Source organism: Lathyrus oleraceus, chromosome 7, assembly GCF_024323335.1.
Source record: "Lathyrus oleraceus cultivar Zhongwan6 chromosome 7, CAAS_Psat_ZW6_1.0, whole genome shotgun sequence".
NCBI classification, from domain to species: domain Eukaryota; kingdom Viridiplantae; phylum Streptophyta; class Magnoliopsida; order Fabales; family Fabaceae; genus Lathyrus; species Lathyrus oleraceus.
The window spans coordinates 383,477,727-383,486,814 of NC_066585.1; positions in this window are offsets into that span (position 1 = coordinate 383,477,727).

Below are 9,088 nucleotides of genomic sequence, written 5' to 3' on the forward strand. Positions count from 1 at the left end.
CAAGAAACAAGGAAAGATCATTTCCCGTTACCGTTCATGGATTAAATGTTGGATAGGTTATCAGGTCAACATTTTGTAGCGGGGTATTCGTTACCTTTAGATTTGTTGACTAAACCAAAAATAAATCATACAATTCGAGTCGCCACCGCACTTCTATTTATCCAAAGGAAATGTTAGAAAGCGAACAAAAACCGAGAAGTTTTATCAAATCAAAAACTAATAAAAATGTCATAGATCTGGGTAAGGGGGTTGGTTATGCAATGAGAAGGTTTTAAGCACCCAAAACATCCTTAGTACTCTAAGGGAGCCCTTTTTGCAAATGTGTATGGTAGGTTGGTATTTGTGAAAATATTTGTGCAAACATGATTGGGGAGATGAGAAAATAATATACAAATTATTTACAATTTTGTTATTTGAATGGATAAACCCATTGCCTACGTACCATCACAAAGGTAGGATCAAAACCTCGTAGTTCGGGGTAAAAATCTCAAAAGAAGTTGGTGAATTGATTTGATCAAAAGCCTTAAGGTCTTTTGTTATCAAAGGGAGAAAACTCAACCTAAACCAACAATCCACCATGTGAGGAGAGCTTCAACATACTAGTGAGGGATCCACCCTATAATAAGTATGGAAGACTTATAGTCCAATCACTAAGGATAAGGTGAGATTTACATCAACCACTATGATAACTCAAACCTATGGCTAATGTTTATGAAAAAAGGTTTTAACAAAGGTGGCCATTGGAACCACAAAAACAAATTGAAGTGATTTGTATTTACAAATTAGAAGTATTCACAAAATGAAGTCAAAGTTGACTTAAGATTCAATTCAAAATAAGTATCAATGAAAAGGGTTTGAAAAATCAAAGGCATATGGCCTAGGTTTCTAGTTTTGAAAATAATGTCAATGTTTGCACAAAAATGAGTTTGGCTTGGGTTAGAGTGGAGAAGAAGAGAAGGGTTAGTCCTAAATATGCAAAGATGAGAGAAGAGATAAAACCCTTGGAGTTCCTTTCTTGAGAACATAAAGATGATTCAAGATGCTCCTTTCCTTTGGACTTAGCAAGCAAAAAGCAATCAAAAAAATTAAACATTCAAGCTCCTAGGATCTTCAATTGGACTTGTCTCTCTTAACTTGGATGCTCATGACAATGGTCCTTCTTACTATCTCAAGTTTGGAATCCCTATCACACAAGAACAAACAATCAAAAAGTTCACAATCCAATAAGAGGAATGGACAAAGAAAGAGTTTTGGATTAGGGGTCCTTTGAAGACAACTTCAAGATTAAGCATTCTAAAGGCATGAGGCCTAGTTGCTCTTCAACAAAATTAGCATTCTAAAGGCATGAGGCCTAGTTGCTCTTGAAACTCCATTAAGCATAGGTAAGGTCCTAATTGTAAGTCCTTTCTCCTTTTTGCATCGGGTTCACACAAACAAAGACAAAACAAGCACAAGGCAACAATATATTTACACAATAATGTGCTCAAGTGAGCAAAAGGAAAATAGCATAAACATAAACATGAGCTCAAATGAGCAAAAGAAAAAGGCAATATGAATAAATGAGCAAGAAATTAAATTGCACTAAAATAAATTGCAAGAATTAAATGCTTGAATTAAAAGTTAGTAATTAGTAGTTAATGTTAGTGTGCCATAAGGAAATTTAGTGCTATGTTAAGCAATCGTAAGTGGACTAATGTAGTAGTCACACCTATCTGAGACCGGTCAATAAAACTATAGGCAAATAAAGACAAGTTAGAGATCATGACTAGTAAGTCAAGCTCCTACAACTTTCCCTGCCAAAAGAAAAGAAGAAAGACCTTGTATCGATTTCAGGTTCTTTGATTGACCAAGAAGCAACCTATCTTTGACACAAAGCAATTCACTTGATCTTTGATCAAGTTGAATTTGATTTGGATCAAAGAAGGTTAAGCCTCTCATATGTCAAGGCTAACCACAAATCATTAACTCATTGGTCAAAATAAAAAAAAAAGATGAAGATGAAATGAAATGAATAGAAAAATGAGAATTCAAATGACATAAACAAAACACAATGATCAAATGTGAATGAAATCAACATCAATCAATGGTAAACAGAAGTGAAATGAAGATTAAAAGTCAAGAAAGGTCAAACATATTTTTGGTATTTTTTGGAATTAAAATAAGACATAAAATAAAATGAACAAAGTAAGGTCAAACTTCAAATTCAATTCAAATCAACTTGGGTAAGTCCAATTGAATCATCATAAGTCTAACATGGTCAAACAAGGTTTGACAAATTTTCTCAACATTTTTTGAAAACAGAAACTATTTTAAAATTAATTAAAAGCATTAAAATATAACACAAATGAATTAAAATCTCAAATAAATCACAAATCAATTAAGAAATTAATGAGAATATTTTCATAGACTTATCATGATCCAAATGTGTTAAGAAAATATTTTTGGAATTTTTGAATATCAAAAGGTATTTAAAATGAATTAAAAACTATTCAAAACAAAATAATTCACAAAAAATATTAAATGAAATCACAAATATAATTAAAAATCAGATTATGAAACTAGATTTTAAAAGATTTTTTTTGCAATTGGTCTCATATTTTTGTGATTCCAAATAAAAGAGTTATGAATTTTTGAAAATAAAAGGAATTAAAGAAAATAAAATAGAAATAAAAAAAAAAATAGAAAAAATCAGGAGAGCATGATTCAACTTCATTAATTGACGTGGACAATCAAGTGGTCCAGAAGTGGGCGCTCATTATGATCCTCAGTCAAACGCATCACACGCTGGATTAAAAATAGTAAACACAATGCATGGCCACGATTAGAACGGAGAAGTGAGATCCAAAGGCCAGAACTCATCCACGTGGGGACGGTGGTGGAAACCACCGTCTTCTCCGGTGAGCAAATAGAAACCGGCCACCAGTTGCAGGTTTTGCAACCTCAACCAAACTACACGTGCCTTATACCAAATTAAAGCTGGGGTGATGTACATCACCCCTGTAACCTTGGATTGTTCTCAAGATCTCTATGGAAGGAGAAATTTGAGATGGAAAATCCAGGTGTTCAATCTGAAATGCATCAATTCATGAAATTAAAGCCACCATTGGCTTGCGTCACACACGAGGACTTCAGAGAACCAAACAAACACAAGCAAATCACATCATATAAGGAGATTCAGATCAAAACAGTTGAGATGTAAACCTTTGAAGTGCAGCTTTGATGAGCACGATCCAAACAAACTCTTGCTTACAGCTTGATCTTGAGGTATGGTATGACTGTAAGGCTAAGGAATAAGTATTGAAGATCAACTGATTTCGTTGAAATTCAAACTTGAAAAGAGAAATGAAAATTCAAATTTCCTTTGGTGTGAGGTTGGGTATGGATTTCAGCAGAGCTTTAGGCGCCTTCAAGTTGATAATTGAATGAAGCAAGGTTCCTATTTATAGCTGAAATGCAAGGCAAGGTGAGGAGAAACTCGTGTGCATGATCATTGGGTCCTCCATGCATGGGCCTGTACAGGCACATGTGAGGCCCAAAACCAATTGAAAATGCAAGCTGAAGTCACTTGGAGTTGAAATGGACGTGCATTCTGAGCTGCATTGGCTTGTGCATCAAGTTACAAAGTGAAATGCATAATTGATCATAAATGTTCCCCTCTTCGAAAGTCCCATATGGAAAATCCAAACATAGGCATGTGAGTAACGGTTGGAAAGGTATTGACATAAGGAACAAAATCTATGTGGAACAAAAATCCATTTGGAGTTTGGAAAATTGTGAAAACTGGCCATGAAGTTTGAGGTACAAAACATGTCTTTGAAATTTTTGCCAAAAGTGACCAACTTCAAGTCCTTCCGTTTCAATGATGCAAGCCTCAAATGAAAGAACCTCCAACATAAAAGTTGTATATCGTTTCAATATGATCAATTTGGACTTAAATATTTCATAATTTGGATTTTTGATGAGAAAGTTATGGGCACTTGAAGTTGGACTTTTCAAGATTCAACGGCTTTGGTCCAAAGTGACCTATAATGTTTTGTATTATCACATGTGTTTATTTTATGATTATGAAATTTTGTACAACATAACATTTGAATTAGACATCTTAAGATTTCCAATGAATTTGGTCTCACCTTAAAATTATAAAAAATGAAGGAGTTAGGTCCTTGGGAAGTTGACCCAAAATTAGGGTTTCAGTCAAAATGACCTATAATGTTTTGCAATGAATGATGACCTTCCAAGTTTCAAATGAATTTTTGATGAACATGAAAGTTTTTCATATGGATCTTAGGAATATTGTTTCTCTTGGGGTCATCTTCATTTGACAAACATATCAAAAATTAGGTCTCAGTGGATCTTAGTTTGTTCAGATGACTTGACTGGTCAACTTCTCAAGTCCAAACTTCAAATCTTGATGAATGAATGATTGAGGATACTCACATAGGATCATATATGCATAAAATAATGAATGAAAGAACTTCCATTGATTGTATTTGATCATAGGTTGAGGTTGCTTCATGGGCAAGGCACAGTTATTGCACAATTGAATTAGGGTTTCCTTGGGAAACAATCCTCAAGCCCTTTTGGTTTGTCTTGATCAAATTGGCAAATTGAGATACATGGGAGACATATATGATGATTGAGAGCTTTGTGAACCATTTTCATGCTTGCTTTCATCTTCACCTAGCCACTTCATTGAGCATAGGAGCCTCCTAGGAGCAAGGGATCTCATGATTGCTTGAGCTTCAAAACAAAACAAGTTAGTGACATATTTTTGTGCTTTTGGTTAGTAAATAAAATAATAAAAACAATAATATACAATTCAAGCATGCTTGGTGGTCGCAAACCAACTCACACAAGTCCTAACCCAAGGGTTAAGGAGCCACACATGCTATGATCCTTGAGGCAATGCAATGAGCAATGATATGATGCCATGAGGGATCTTAGGGTCAAAATTAGGGTCTTACAGATGCCCCTATTTAAGGTCATTCTAGCCGGAGATATGAAGGTTAAAATCTTCATCTCGACGAGGTAGAATGGGCTTAAATAATAACAAAGAGACGAATTTTGGTCCCTAAGAGGCCTCATGATGCGGATGTATGCATGCAAAAGTTAATACTCTGTGGGGGAAATATGGCCACAAAGGAAAAAGAAATCAGAGAAAGACTGAAAATCCATAGGAGTAATACGCTCACTAGGGAGACAAAGACTCTAGGGAGAAATAAGGGTAAAATATGTGAGCAGGTTGTAACACCCCTTTTTCTACCCCAAATTATTTAGCATATAATCAGAGTAAATAAGCACGCATATAAAGAAAAGGGCATCACATCGACGTTTTCGAAACTTAAAACTTTTCAAAAACCAACAATACACCTGGTCATTCAAGATAACACATTTCACTCATCATGAATATTCAAGCAATATGCGTTCGCAGCGGAAAGTAAAGAATACTCATGTATTTCGTAATATGATCCATGTCCCATACCATGATCATCTCTCAATAATCACTTCAAATAAAATAAAATAATTAATGACATAAAGCATATCAAGGTAAGATATGAGTTCAATACCACTAATCTACCCAGTGTTACATGACCAGAGCATTGACTCATTACCTAATTTCAAACTAAATACGGAAACTCTCCAGCTAATCTTGAGCGAGCTACCGTATTTAGTTTGAAATTAGGTAATGAGTCAATGCTCTGGTCATGTAACACTGGGTAGATTAGTGGTATTGAACTCATATCTTACCTTGATATGCTTTATGTCATTAATTGTTTTATTTTATTTGAAGTGATTATTGAGAGATGATCATGGTATGGGACATGGGTCATATTACGAAATACATGAGTATTCTTTACTTTCTGATGCGAACGCATATTGCTTGAATATTCATGATGAGTGAAATGTGTTATCTTGAATGACCAGGTGTATTGTTGGTTTTTGAAAAGTTTTAAGTTTCGAAAACGTCGATGTGACGCCCTTTTCTTTATATGCGTGTTTATTTACTCTGATTATATGCTAAATAATTTGGGGTAGAAAAAGGGGTGTTACATTAATGGTATCAGAGCCTGGTCGACCAGTTGGTCAATAGTAGTAGGTTTTTTGTGGTATTTGATTGTGTACCTGACACGATCGATACTTTTTGTTTGATGTTTCGGGTTGTTCAGGACAATGGTCGCAGGCAGGAATGATGTTGCCATTGCTGAGGCGCTGAGGATGCTAGCTGAATCCATGGGTCAGATCCATCAAGCGAATACGAATGCCGATAACCAAAAGGGAGATGATGATGAGTTCCGTGCTTTGGGGAGATTCCAGCGGAACAATCCTCCTATCTTTGAGGGTGAGCATGCACTTGAGAAAGCTCAAGCTTGGCTGAAAGCAATTTAGAAGATCTTCAGAGTCATGAACTGTACTGATGCTCAGAAAGTGCAGTTTGGTACCCATATGCTTGAGAAGGAAGCTGAAGATTGGTGGAATAACACTCTTCAGAGGTTCGAAGAAGACAACATTGAAGTTACTTGGACTCTTTTCCGTGATACCTTCTTGGAGAACTATTTCCCAGAAGATTGTCGTGGGAAGAAAGAGGTGGAGTTCCTTGAATTAAAGCAAGGAAATGGTACCGTTGCTGATTATGCTGCTAGATTTCAGGAGCTTATCAAGTATTGTCCTCATTACAATACTGCTAATGCTGAGAGATCTAAATGTTTGAAGTTTGTGAATGGCTTGAGACATGATATCAAGAAGGCCATTGGTTACCAACAGATTACTCGTTTTACAGAATTGGTTAACAAGAGCCGGATTTATGATGAGGATAGTAGGGAGAGTGCTTCTATCTACAAGAGTCTGAAGGGGAAAAACCAAGATCGGGGAAAACCATATGATGACAAGAGGAAACAATCTAGTGTTGGCAAGAAGCCAAGTGGGGGAGTATCTTCTATTCCACTTAAGTGCTTCAAATGTGGTGTGGAAGGCCATCGTGCTACGGAGTGTAGTAGAGATTCTGGGAAGTGTTTCAATTGTGGCAGGATGGGTCACAGAGCAAACCAGTGTAGGGTTGGTTCGAACGTAACTTGTGTCAACTGTGGTGAGAAAGGTCACATTAGTTCACAATGTGATAAGCCGAAGAAGGAGCAAGTGAAGGGAAAGGTGTTTGCATTGTCTGGTGCAGAGACCACTACCGATGATAGACTAATCCAAGGTACGTGCTTTATTAATGGTACACCTTTGATTGCCATTATTGATACCGGTGTGACACATTCTTTCATTTCTTTGGATTGTGCTAAGAGGTTGAATCTCATATTATCTGATATGCGTAGAAGTATGATTATTGATACACCTGCTATGGGTTCTGTTTCTACTTCCTATGTGTGTTTGAATTGTCCGTTGAGTATATTTGGTAGGGATTTTGGAATTGATTTAGTTTGTCTTCCGTTAGAGCAACTCGACGTGATTCTGGGTATGAATTGGTTAGAAGTCAATCGGGTGTATATCAACTGTTTCGAGAAGACGGTTATTTTTCCTGAGGTCGGTGCTAAGGAAGATTGGTGCGTGTTTGCTAAGAAAGTTGATGAATCGGTGCAAGATGGTGCCGAGTTGTTTATGTTGTTGGCAACTTTGGATATTCAGGAGAAGAGGACGATCGAAGAACTGCCAATAGTTTGTGAATTTGCGGAGGTATTTCCGGAAGATATAAGTGATTTACCGCTGGAACGAGAGGTCGAGTTTTCGATTGATTTAGTTCCTGAAACTAGTCCTGTATCGATGGCTCCCTATCGAATGTCCGCTTCTGAGTTGAAAGAGTTGAAGAGTCAACTTGAAGACTTACTCGAGAAGAAGTTTATTCGTCCTAGTGTGTCGCCGTGGGGTGCACCTGTGCTATTGGTCAAGAAGAAAGAAGGTTCTATGAGATTATGTGTTGATTATAGACAACTGAATAAAGTGACGATTAAGAACAAGTATCCACTTCCGAGGATTGACGATCTGATGGATCAACTGGTTGGAGCTTGTGTGTTTAGCAAAATTGATTTGAGGTCTGGGTATCATCAGATTCGTGTAAAGGCTGAGGATATTCAGAAGACTGCTTTTAGGACAAGGTACGGTCACTACGAGTACTCTGTGATGCCTTTTGGGGTGACGAATGCACCTGGTGTATTTATGGAGTATATGAATAGAATCTTTCATGATTATCTGGATAAGTTTGTAGTTATGTTCATCGATGATATATTGATTTATTCCAAGGGCGAAGAGGATCATGCAGAGCATTTGAAGGTTGTGTTATCGGTGTTGAAAGAGAGGAAGTTGTTTGCTAAACTCTCTAAATGTGAATTTTGGTTGAGTGAAGTAAGTTTTCTTGGACATGTGATTTCGAGCGGTGGGATTTCTGTGGATCCTACGAAGATTGAAGTTGTATCTCAGTGGGAAGCTCCTAAGTCTGTTGCTGAGATTCGAAGTTTCCTTGGTTTGGCTGGTTATTATAGGAAGTTCATTGAGGGATTTTCTAAGTTGTCATTACCGTTGACGCAGTTGACTAGGAAGGGTCAAGCTTTCATTTGGACTTCGCAGTGTGAAGCGAATTTTCAAGAGCTTAAGAGAAGATTGACTACGGCTCCTATTTTGATTTTACCGGATCCGTTAGAAACCTTCGTTGTGTATTGTGATGCTTCTTTGTTGGGTTTGGGAGGTGTTCTGATGCAAAAAGGGCAAGTGGTAGCTTACGCTTCAAGGCAACTCAAAGTTCATGAGAATAATTATCCGACGCATGATTTAGAGTTGGTCGCCGTTGTGTTTGTGTTGAAACTTTGGAGACATTACTTGTTTGGATCGAGGTTTGATGTGTTTAGTGATCACAAGAGTTTGAAGTACTTGTTCGATCAGAAAGAATTGAATATGAGGCAAAGGAGATGGTTGGAATTCTTGAAGGATTATGATTTCGGTTTGAATTATCATCCTGGGAAAGCAAATGTTGTAGCCGATGCATTGAGTAGGAAGTCATTGCATATGTCTATGTTGATGGTGCGAGAGTTTGAATTGTTGGAGCAATTTAGAGATTTGAGTTTGGTTTGTGAAGCGACGCCTTCGTGTGTTAAGC